This window comes from Triticum urartu, chromosome 3, assembly GCF_003073215.2.
Source record: "Triticum urartu cultivar G1812 chromosome 3, Tu2.1, whole genome shotgun sequence".
Lineage (NCBI taxonomy): Eukaryota > Viridiplantae > Streptophyta > Magnoliopsida > Poales > Poaceae > Triticum > Triticum urartu.
Genome location: NC_053024.1, coordinates 212,230,388 through 212,243,037, shown reverse-complemented (window position 1 = coordinate 212,243,037; position 12,650 = coordinate 212,230,388). Strand labels below are relative to the sequence as shown.

Below are 12,650 nucleotides of genomic sequence, written 5' to 3'. Positions count from 1 at the left end.
TGACAAGGTTCAACATAGAAAAATGAAAACCCAACTTAGTATGACGGGAAAGCACGAAAGTCCACAGAAGTTCGCTCACCACTGAAAAATATACATTCATGTATTACCTCTGTTGGAAATTAGTGTCTTAGATGTATCCAGAAGTATTTTAGTGCAATATACTAGTATATCCGTTTAAGCGGCGGGTAATTCCGGACTCAACGAGTATTATTTAGTTACTCCGGTGACAACTGACGGGAAGACAAAATCTCCATGTTGTACTTGTCATTGCTGATTACGGAGGGAGTACTTGACTACCTCCCCAGTGTCCCCACGATTATCAGCAGCTCCCGCAAATTTGCAGCCGCCGCCGCCGCCGCCGTTGCTGTTACCCTGCCGCCGCCGCCGCCGCCGCCTTGTTCGGAGAAATGGGGAAAAAAGCCATCCGATACGCCGTGGTCAGTACTACTATCTTCCCCTCTCCTGTTCTTCACTCGCAAATCTGTCCGGAAGGAGAAGTGACGCTGGCGCGGCCGTCATCGTCTGTCTCGTCGCAGGTGGATGCCTTCGCGGCTGAGCCGTTCAAGGGCAACCCCGCCGCAGTATGCCTCCTCGAAGAGGAGGGCGCCTCCGCGGCCGTGGACGACCGGTGGATGCAGTCCGTCGCCGCCGAGTTCAACCTCTCGGAGACCGCCTTCCTCGCCCGGGACTCCTCCGGGGGAGCCGGCGCAGCCCCGCGGTTCCACCTCCGATGGTTCACTCCCGTCACCGAGGTATCCTGGCTCCCCATCCATCTCGTCCACAAATCCCAGAGCCCCCTCTTACGACCAGTATCGACCTGAACTTCTGAACATGTTGATTTGCACAGTTACCTACCTTGACTCATCATTTCATTGTTTTCAGGTTGACCTCTGCGGCCACGCGACGTTGGCCTCTGCGCACTTCCTCTTCACGACTGTTCTTCCGGAGCATGGCAAGCTGGAGTTCATGACCAGGTCCGGGATCCTGACTGCCAAGAAAGTCCCTGCACCAGGGAGCACTGGCGTCCCTGGTGAGGAGCAGGGGAAGCTGTTTATTGAGCTGGATTTCCCCATGATTGGTTTTCTGGAATGCAACGAAACGCCGTCGATTCTGGAGACCCTAAACGGTGCACCCATTGTCAGCGTTCACAAATCGGCTACCGACGGCGACCTCATTGTACTGTCTCTCCCCATATTTTTGTTTCCATAGTTACATTTGAGGATCAACTTCCTCATTTTATAATGGAGCATGCTGGTGCGAATGTATGGTCTTTCAGAAACATTAATTGTCAATAAAAATCTTGCATGATTTTCAGGTGGAACTTTCTTCAGGAAAAGAAGTTGTTAATATCCTTCCTAGCATCGATGAAATTAAAAACTTGGCCTGCAGGGGTCTTATTGTTACAGGACCGGCGCCGGCTGGATCTGGGTTATGACTTCTTTACACGTTTCTTCTGCCCAAAATTTGGGATAGATGAGGTGATGTCCTTTGTTAGTCCAAAGCATATAGAAACGGCGAAACTTATTTAACTTACCACATCATCGACCATTTTTTGTACTTCAATATGTACTTAGCTAACTAAATATGAGTGCATGATTGCCTCTCCCAAGTTGCGGTACCTAATTATGCTCATGTGTAATGTTTACATCTTTCAGTCTGGTTACCATAGTCATGTAGTCTATTGAGTTGTCTACTTCCAGCTTGTTCTGAGCCTTCCTTGTCTCGATTTCGTAATTAGTAGTGTTAACTAGGCAGTTTTTACCTTGCAGTTGTGACAGATAATTTCACCAAGGAATTGGAATGTCTTGTATTACATAGGAGTAGTTGAACACTAAGTATATACTCCCTCCGTCCCAAAATAAGTGTTGCTGATTTAGTACAACATTGTGCTAACTTTGTACTAAATCAGCAACACTTATTTTGGGACGGAGGGAGTATAAGAAAAAACTCATTCATTCAACATTTACCATTGGGCGTATATTGGCATTCGATATTCTCCATGTAATACATCTTCCTGTTCCATAACTCATACCCTTTGATCACTATATTTCGACAGGACCCTGTTACTGGCAGTACACATTGTGTTTTGGCACCCTATTGGGGTAGAAAGCTGGGGAAGCAAAAAATGACGGCATTTCAAGTATGTGCTTAGCTGTGTTTTCAGCAATTTAATTGATATAAACTCAAAAAATATTTTATTTAAAAAATGGTGCTGCAACATGCACTCGATCAGCTGAACCATGATGTTGGCTTTCCTTCATATGTATCATCAGGCATCTCCAAGGGGTGGAACACTATACCTGCAACTGGATGACGCAAATCAGAGAGTGCAGATCCAGGGAGAAGCTCTTACTGTGATGGATGGAACGCTCCTAGCCTAGCCAGCATGCCTTTAGCAATTTGGCATCCATCTACTCGTATATGCCTTGAAGGACAACCATTCATCCATCTACTCGTATATTCGTGGAGTTATAATATGACTTTGGATGGTGGTGATTCTGTTTGTTGTTATATGCTTGTTGAACAGTTAACTGCTTATGGGTACAAAAAATAAAAAACATCCTGAGCTCTTCTAGAGACCTGAACAATGTCCGGCAATTGCGGATACCGATGGGGGCTTGTCTGAGGGGAAGTGATTTCATTGTATTTCCGTGCCACAAATGCCATGTATTGGGCTTGACGAGATGACATCCAACTTGCCGAAGGCACTATATGGTGTTTGTTGCATAATGAGGAGTATGGACTGTATGGTGTTTGTTGCATAATGAGGACCGAACCTCGGAAATAATCCGTGCCTCGTGACCATCTGGTACGTGAGGTTATGTCTCACTACCAAACAAATCTACGTGCAGTTATAGTTTTGATTTTATGTATTTTACAAAACACGGTTGACATTTTTCAACCAAGTGTCTTATTTATGAACTAATTGCACATTTGTCACGAGACATGCTGCCATATCGTTGTCCTCATGCACGGGAACAACCTCCCCCCCCCCCCCCCCCCCGCGCGCGCTAACGGTAGCCGCCACTACTACAAGGAAGCTAGGCCCCGATACCATAGCCAGGGGCAATGGTGCTGCAAGGTCGGCAACAGGGGCCACCATGCGTGTTGCACTCCAATGGGGGTGGGGTGCTGCATGGCGGCACTTCGTGCTAAAAAGGCACATGTCGCAATGCTGCAAGAGGAGCGTTGCAACATCGACCGCACACAGTTGTAAGGAGTTGTGAGAAGTGCTTCGATGGCGACCGTGGTATGCTATGAAGATGCCAATGACTAAACTGAAGGAGGAGGGTGATGTGTGTTGTGATGGGCAGTGGATGCTACGACAGGGAGATGCCCGACGATGTCTGTTACAATAGGGCCTCCAGGGGTGCTGCAAGAGCAGAGCAGGGATGAGGGTTCACAACATCACCCACTGCTCGCAGCATCACCGATGCTAGGAGGTCATGTGACTGCAGCATCACCCTTGTTGTGATGTGGGCATCGTCGCGCTGCTAGCTCATCGAGTTGCAGCATCACCACTGCTACAATGAGGAACGACGTCGGTGCCGTGAGCTCATTTGTTCGGAATGTAGAGATTGCCGACGCTGGGATGGGGACGGCGTCGGTGCAACGAGTTCATCAGTTGACAACATAAGTCATTGTTGCGAAGTATGCGACGTCGTCGTCGAACAGTGCTTGTTCCTACTACAAGAGCGGCACTACGAGTGGGTTGTGCTGGGACGTGAGAAGAATATAAGGAATGAGGAAGGGGAGGGACAACCGTATGTTGCATTGACCAAATCAAATGACCATGTGGCCTAGCTCATCGAGTTGCAGCATCACCACTGCTACAATGGGGAACAATGCCGGTGCCGCGAGCTCATTTGTCCGGAATGTAGAGATTGCCGATGATGGGATGGGGACGGTGTTGGTGCAACGAGCTCATCAGTTGACAACATAAGTCATTGTTGCGAGGTATGCGGCATCGCCGTCGAACGGTGCTTGTTCCTACTACAAGAGCGGCACTACGAGTGGGTTGTGCTGGGACGCGAGAAGAAAATAAGGAATGAGGAAGGGGAGGGACAACCGTATGTTGCATTGACCAAATCAAATGACCATGTGGGGGCAGATTGGACGTTTGGTGAGCTGGCTGATTTGTGATCCCCTAAAGAAACTGTTGGGTATACCTTCTACCTCAGATCCGAAGGCAAGATCTTTGTTGCCAAGAATGGGTCCTTTCTAGAGAAAGAGTTTCTCTCGAAAGAAATAAGTGGGAGGAAGGTAGAACTTGATGAAGTATTACCTCTTGAACCGGTAAGTGGCGCAGCTCAAAAAAATGTTCCTGAGGTGCCTGCACCGACTAGAGAGGAAGTTGATGATGATGATCATGAAATTTCAGATCAAGTTGCTACTGAACTTCGTAGGTCCACAAGGACACGTTCCGCACCAGAGTGGTACAGTAACCCTGTATTGGAAGTCATGTTGTTAAACAACGATGAACCTTCGAACTATGAAGAAGCGATGGCGGGCCCAGATTCTGACAAATGGCTGGAAGCCATGAAATCCGAGATAGGATCCATGTATGAAAACGAAGTATGGACTTTGACTGACTTGCCTGTTGATCGGCGAGCCATAAAAAATAAATGGATCTTTAAGAAGAAGACAGACGCGGATGGTAATGTGACCATCTATAAAGCTCGGCTTGTCGCTAAGGGTTATCGACAAGTTCAAGGGATTGACTACGATGAGACTTTCTCACCCGTATCGAAGCTGAAGTCCGTCCGAATCATGTTAGCAATTGCCGCATTCTATGATTATGAGATATGGCAAATGGACGTCAAAACGGCATTCCTTAATGGTTTCCTTAAGGAAGAACTGTATATGATGCAGCCGGAAGGTTTTGTCGACCCTAAGAATGCTAACAAGGTATGCAGGCTCCAGCGATCCATTTATGGGCTGGTGCAAGCATCTCGGAGTTGGAACATTCGCTTTGATGAGATGATCAAAGCGTTTGGGTTTATGCAAACTTATGGAGAAGTCTGCGTTTACAAGAAAGTGAGTGGGAGCTCTGTAGCATTTCTCATATTATATGTAGATGACATACTTTTGATGGGAAATGATATAGAACTTTTGAGCAGCATTAAGGCCTACTTGAATAAGAGTTTTTCAATGGAGGACCTTGAAGAAGCTGCTTATATATTAGGCATCAAGATCTATAGAGATAGATCAAGACGCCTCATAGGTCTTTCACAAAGCACATACCTTGATAAGATATTGAAGAAGTTCAATATGGATCAGTCTAAGAAGGGGTTCTTGCCTGTGTTGCAAGGTGTGAATTGAGCTCAGCTCAATGTCCGACCACGGCAGAAGATATAGAAGAGATGAGTGTCATCCCCTATGCCTCAGCCATAGGGTCTATTATGTATGCCATGCTGTGTACCAGACCTGATGTAAACCTTGCCGTAAGTTTGGTAGGAAGGTACCAAAGCAATCCCGGTAAGGAAAACTGGACATCGGTCAAGAATATCCTGAAGTACCTGAAAAGGACTAAGGACATGTTTCTCGTTTATGGAGGTAACGAAGAGCTCGTCATAAAGGGTTACGTCGACGCTAGCTTCGACACAGATCTGGATGACTCTAAGTCACAAACCGGATACGTGTATATGTTGAATGGTGGAGCAGTAAGCTGGTGCAGCTGCAAGCAGAGCGTCGTGGCGGGATCTACATGTGAAGCGGAGTACATGGCAGCCTTGGAGGCAGCGCATGAAGCAATTTGGGTGAAGAAGTTCATCACCGACCTAGGAGTCATACCCAATGCGTCGGGGCCGATCAAATTCTTCTGTGACAACACTTGAGCTATTCCACTTGCCAAGGAGCCCAGGTTTCACAAGAAGACCAGGCACATCAAGCGTCGCTTCAACTCCATTCGTGAAAATGTTCAAGATGGAGACATAGATATTTGTAAAGTACATACGGATCTGAATGTCGCAGATCCGTTGACTAAACCTCTCCCTAGAGCAAAACATGATCAACACCAGAATTCCATGGGTGTTCGATTCATCACAATGTAACTAGATGATTGACTCTAGTGCAAGTGGGAGACTGTTGGAAATATGCCCTAGAGGCAATAATAAAATGATTATTATATTTCCTTGTTCATGATAATTGTCTATTATTCATGCTATAATTGTATTATCCGGAAATCGTAATACATGTGTGAATACATAGACCACAATGTGTCCCTAGTGAGCCTCTAGTTGACTAGCTCGTTGATCAACAGATAGTCATGGTTTCCTGGCTATGGACATGTGGATGTCATTGATAACGGGATCACATCATTAGGAGAATGATGTGATGGACGAGACCCAATCCTAAGCTTAGCTCAAAGATCGTGTAGTTCGTGTACCCAACAGTTACTTGGGGTGCCTCGGGCATCCCCAAGCTTGAGCTCTTGCCTCTCTTCCTTCTTCTCACATCGAGACCTTCTCGATCATCGAACACTTCATCCACACAAAACTTCAACAGAAAACTCGGTAAGATCGTTAGTATAATAAAGCAAATCACTACTCTAAGTACTGTTGCAAACCAATTCATATTTTTTTGCATTGTATCTACTGTAATATAACTTTTCCATGGCTTAATCCACTGATATAAATTGATAGTTTCATCAAAACAAGCAAACTATGCATCAAAAACAGAATCTGTCTAAAACATAACAGTCTGTAATAATTTGAACATTCACCATACTTCTGATACTTTAAAAATTATGCCAAAATTAGGAAAAATAAACAATTTGTATAGAAAGATAGTGCAAAAAGAATCAGAACCATTTGATGTTCCAGTAAAAATGTAAAATCATGCGCTACAGCCAAAGTTTCTGTCCTGCACCGCACAAACCAACAAGCATTGTAAACATCCTAAAGGCAAACCTTGGCACATTATTTTTATAATACAATGGAATTGTACAAGGGGATAATTATTTTTGTTTAAAAGTTTCTGTAATCAAGATTCACAAAGTTTCCGTGAGCATGAACAAAGTTCAAGGCTAGCTCCCACTTCAACAATGCTTGTCTTTCTCACTTTCGCTTTTCTTTTTGAAAAGTTTTGGGTTCCCCTCTTTATTTATTTTTTGTTTTTAAACTATATAAAAGCACTCAACAGAAATAAATGACTCTCTAAAACTTCTGGGTTGTCTCCTTGCCAGCGCTTTCTTTAAAGCCATTAAGCTAGGCATATAGTGCTCAAGTAATGGATCCACCCGGATCCCAAGGTATATCAAAGCCAATTTTAATTTACAATGATTTTTAATTTAGTAGTGAGCACAAAGTAATATATATCATGCAACAACGAAGTCTAACTCTCTTCCTATGCATCGGCATGTCATAAAATAACAATTCATGCACACAAAGTAAAGACCAATGCATAGTATAAACAGTTTCTTGCAATTTTACCATGTTGAAACATAGAGAGGTGGAGATATAGTTCCCCTCTCATAATAACTAGATCATTTAAGGCGCGCGTTGCTGCGCCCATCTATTTTTGCACTCTAATGTTAAGGATTGATACAAATATATTGTTTTAATATGATAACGTACTGTATATATTTGTAACTTTAAGCTAATTTGGTCTATCATACCCTAAATCAGTGATGGGCGTTCACTTGTTGTGATTGCGCTGCTTTATTTCGTTCGCTTGTTGTAATTGCACTGCTCTATTTTATAATCCATCATTTTTAGTTGATTAGTTTTTTTAACACAATTTTTAGCTGATTAGTTGGGGTTACATAGTCCAGGAAAAGAGCTCACTGGTCTCCCTCAGTGTTAAAAGGATTCAATATTTCCACTAATGACATACCTGGACTGCGTAAAGGCAATATGCACTACCCAATTTATAATCTCTTCTATCAAGAATGTACAGAAGAATCCATGAACATAATATTGAAACCACGTTGGAATGTTGTGGCTCTTAGTTGCCATGGCCTTCCTTCTCCTCTCCCGAACATGGCCTTAGTCCTTGGGTGGCTAGGCAGGCTTGTCATTCTTCCCTTGCCGTTGTGCTCGCCATTCTCAATCTGCCTTATGATTCATCAGGGCCACCTACCTCTCGGCATAATCCGTCTTGGACAATTTAGCATCTGATTGTGTTTTCTTCTTTACTTGAAAGCCAAAATTGCTGCAGAATTGCAAGTGTAAGTGGTACACAACATTGGTAATGGTCATAATTAGCTAACAAAAAGAAACCTGATGTGCTCATGGGAGGGTCACTTTATCTTTTTACATGCGCAAAGCAAACAAGTACCGTACAGTCATTAGAAGTGTGAGTTTTTCCATGCCAATACTATTAATAAGAAAGATCATGTGGCTCATTTCATGATATAGGGAATATATACACATTGGAAAACAAATAACAGTATGATTGGTTCCTTTTGGCCAATTGAATTTTTTTGCTAAGCCTAAGATTTTGGGAGCATAAATGAAGATGCCTTCTTATAAATAAAACATCAGTAGTGATGATTTCACCTTGTACATATGGAACCATGCAAGATGAATAGCCTTTCGAATGTTTTTTCGCACTTGAAATAGCCTAACTTCTAGTTAGAGCATCAGGAAGCTATCAAGAAGTTTCCTGACCAGTGTACAACAGATTAAAAAAATCCAACCGTCCAAGTTTCCTGTCAACTGCGTATCACAATTTCTACTGACAAGATCAGATATATGATGTTATCAATGAGATGGATCAGCTTAACATGATAATTTTTTTAATTATGCACGCATGTAGCTTAAGTCAAGTAAATTAAAAGAATTGTGTGTTGAGAGTTTGTTGGTTCATTATATATAGTAGATTAAAAGAACCCAGGCACTTCATGGTTCAGAATATGCATGGGAGTACATTGGTAGCAGCAACAACACAAGACATTGATTCATAAGCAGTAAAGTCAATATATGCTATATCATGCATGTATGTATACATTCGTCCTTTCTTGGCATGTTGTACCATATATTTAGGAAAGAGATTGTTGGTGTTTTCTTGGCATCACCTCTTTCTAGAATATCTTGATTGTGTTTTTTGTCCATTTTACTGTATCATTATAAGAAATCTGCTGGATACATCAACAAACAGTACCATGTCATGAGTAAAACATATACATGGATTCACACGTCCTAGATAGATGGATGTTAAAGTATGAAGGGATCAGCTCTGCTAGTCTACGTGAACTAATTAGCTGGATATCAGCTATTGCAGATTGTCAGGAGAAGAATACTCCAAGCCAATATACAAGAATCAACCTCCAAGATTTGCCCAAATCAATTAACCAGAAACAGGATGAGCACTTCCTGTACAAAATTGAGATTGAAAACACATTAGCACATTGGAATCACTGGGTGGGAGAGGCAAATTGTAGGGGAAATAAATTCTGCAGGAAAGATGAAGATGAAGAAGCAACCTAACCAAAAACATATTTTCACACATGCGCATGAACTCAAGCATGTGTAGGTTGCCAGTAACGTACCTGGATTAATCGCGGACAGTAAGTGACGTACTTAACTACCAAGAATAGGAACTACCTTCACGCCGGCTGATAGCCTTCAATGACCTATAACCAAACGAAGGTGTGGTTCCCGTCTCCTTGTCTAAATCACCTTCTGGAAGCTGTGTTGCGGCCGTCTCCCTGTCTAAATCACCTGCTGGAAGCTGCGTCGCCTTGCTCTACATTAATCGTCCATGCCTACGTCGAGCCACCCTGCATCACGCCGCTTTGCGAGCCGAATCACCGCACTTCGCACGCCATCGGCACGCCCCCGCATCACCTCCGCCTCGTCTGCATAGGTCAGCCTCGCTGGCTTTTATTCCCTCTCCCTAACAGATCGATTGGATCGGATGAAAGGCAGGGAGGAAGAAGCATATATACACATACTACCTAGTAGAAACTGAAGTTTCAAGGAGATGAGTCGTCAGCCCGGCCATGAATGCGTGCTTCAATACGAAAGTATGATTGCATGTTTGAAGTCTGAGCGGAGCAGTTACCAGCAGATGAGGCGCCGGCCATTAGAAACAGACCATCCTGCCGCGCCGCTGGACCGACGGACCATGGAGGCGATGTACGCCTCGTCCGTGCAAACCCAGCACAGCCGCCGATGCAATCCGAGACCGTGGTCAGGCCGCACAATCAGAACAGAGGAGGAGTAGGGTCGCGACCGGTTTTAGGGTTGTACACTTCTGCGTTTTATAATTGCGTGTTGCGTTGGACGGGGTGGTAGTACAGGCCCAGTACGCTAGTAGGCCCAATTGAACCACAGACGCCCAAAAAAACCACTGGAGCAGCGGCCCGAGAAGGCTAGCCCAGCCTGACAGGTGATTTAGCCTGTATAGAAGATTAGGTGGGATTAAGAGCAAATCTGACGGTCAAAAAAGCCTAAAACTGTCGATCCAACGGATAGAAATGTTGATGGCCTGGGAGGGATGGAAAAGTGCTCAGTTATAATGTATTTAAATTGCAAGTAGGAGCAGAAAGCACATGCATATTATATTCATCAAAATCATCATGTGTAATAGTAAAGAGCAACCCATCAATATAATCCTTAATAAGCACAAACTTCTCCGATATAGTGTAGTTTGGAGAATTTGAAAAGATATTATGACTATCATGTGTGGGTGCAATAGCAACAATTTCATGTTTAACATAAGGAACCATAGAAAATTCATCTCCATAAGCATAATTCATATTGGCATCTTGGCCACATGCATAGCAAGCATCATCAAAAAGGGATATTTCAAAAGAATCAACGGGATCATATTAATTATCGTAGCATTCATCCTTCGGTAAGCATGAAGGGGAATTAAACAATGTATGAGTTGAAGAGTTACTCTCATTAGAAGGTGGGCACGGGTGATCAATCCGCTCTTCCTCTTTTTGTTCTTTGCTCTCCTCCTCATCTTTTTCATCCAATGAGCTCACAGTTTCATCAATTTCTTCTTCCATAGATTCCTGCAAAATATTAGTCTCTTCTGGGACAGCGGAGACTTTCTCAATAAACGCATCAATATCGGAATTGTATTCATAATTCTCATAACAATATTTAAGGATAGCTAAATTTTCAGGTCTGTAGATAGTATCATGAAGATTTTCATATTCTTTGAACATAGATTCAATTTCATAAGCACCCATAAAAGCAACAAATTCTTCTATTTGTTCCACATCATAGTAGTCATATATACCTCTAGCATAAGAAGCCAAGGTTTCATTATCATTAAATTTGCATGAAAAGGGAAGGTGTGGAGACTTCATCCTAGAGCAACAAGTATAATCATATCTCAAGCATAGGTGCCTAGCATACCACTTCAACATATAAATTTGATCCCATAATAGTTTCCCTTTTTGAGTCAAGCGATAATCCCTAAAGTATTCACATTGATCCAACGTGTCTCCCATTACCAAATTGAATGGGGTTTTCTCTGGATTATCAAAGTAGTACATAATATCTGTCACATAACGAGCATCGAGGGTTTTAGGAGGTTCCTCATCTCCATGAGCAGCAAGTACACCTAATTTATTTGGTATTTTGTGTTCCATATCCATAACTAAATATAAAGAACAACTAAGAACAGCAAATAAAAATTACTTAGTGATAAAGCAAACAAGCACACACGAGAATATCCACCCCACGCTATTGCTCCCCGGCAACGGCGCCAGAAAAAGGTCTTGATAACCCACAAGTATAGGGGATCGCAACAGTTTTCGATAAGTAAGAGTGCCGAACCCAACGAGGAGCTAAAGGTAGAACAAATATTCCCTCAAGTTCTATCGACCACTAATACAACTCTACGCATGCTTGACGTTCGCTTTACCTAGAACAAGTATGAAACTAGAAGTACTTTGTAGGTGTTGTTGGATAGGTTTGCAAGGTAATAAAGAGCGCGGAAATAAAAAGTAGGGGCTGTTTAGATAAAGACACAACTAAGTTAGTTTTAGTAAAGAGGTTTTTGTTACACAAGAAAGTTATTTGTCCCTAGGCAATCGATAACTAGACTGGTAATCATTATTGCAATTTTATTTGAGGGAGAGGCATAAGCTAACATACTTTCTCTACTTGGATCATATGCACTTATGATTGTAACTCTAGCAAGCATCCGCAACTATTAAAGATCATTAAGGTAAAATCCAACCATAGCATTAAAGTATCAAGTCCTCTTTATCCCATACGTAAACAACCTACTTACTCGGGTCTGTGCTTCTATCGCTCACGCCACCCCACCATAAGCAAATCATGAACATATTGCAAACCCTACAGCGGGAATCCCTCACGCTTGCGCGACACGGAGAGCACCATAGGATAGCACCAATAATAAAACATGCAACTCAAACCAATCACGATCATCAAATAACCCATAGGATAAAACAGATCTACTCAAACATCATAGGATAGCAATACATCATTGGGAAATAATATAAAGCGTTGAGCACCATGTTTAAGTAGAGATTACAGCGGGTAAGAGAGAGATTACACCACTGCATAGAGGGGAGAAGAGTTGGTGATGATGGCGGTGAAGTTGTTGGTGAAGATTGCGGTGATGATGATGACCCCCGGTGGCACTCCGGTGCCACCGGAAGCGAGGGTGAGAGAGCCCCCCTCCTTCTTCTTATTCCTTTACCTCCTCCCTAGATGGGA

General features: G+C 43.1%; 1 pseudogene; it reads left to right on the top strand.

The window, feature by feature from the left end:
- Nucleotides 1-235: 235 nt before the first annotated feature.
- On the top strand, nucleotides 236-2,581 carry LOC125543641 (annotated as a pseudogene).
- Nucleotides 2,582-12,650: the final 10,069 nt, after the last annotated feature.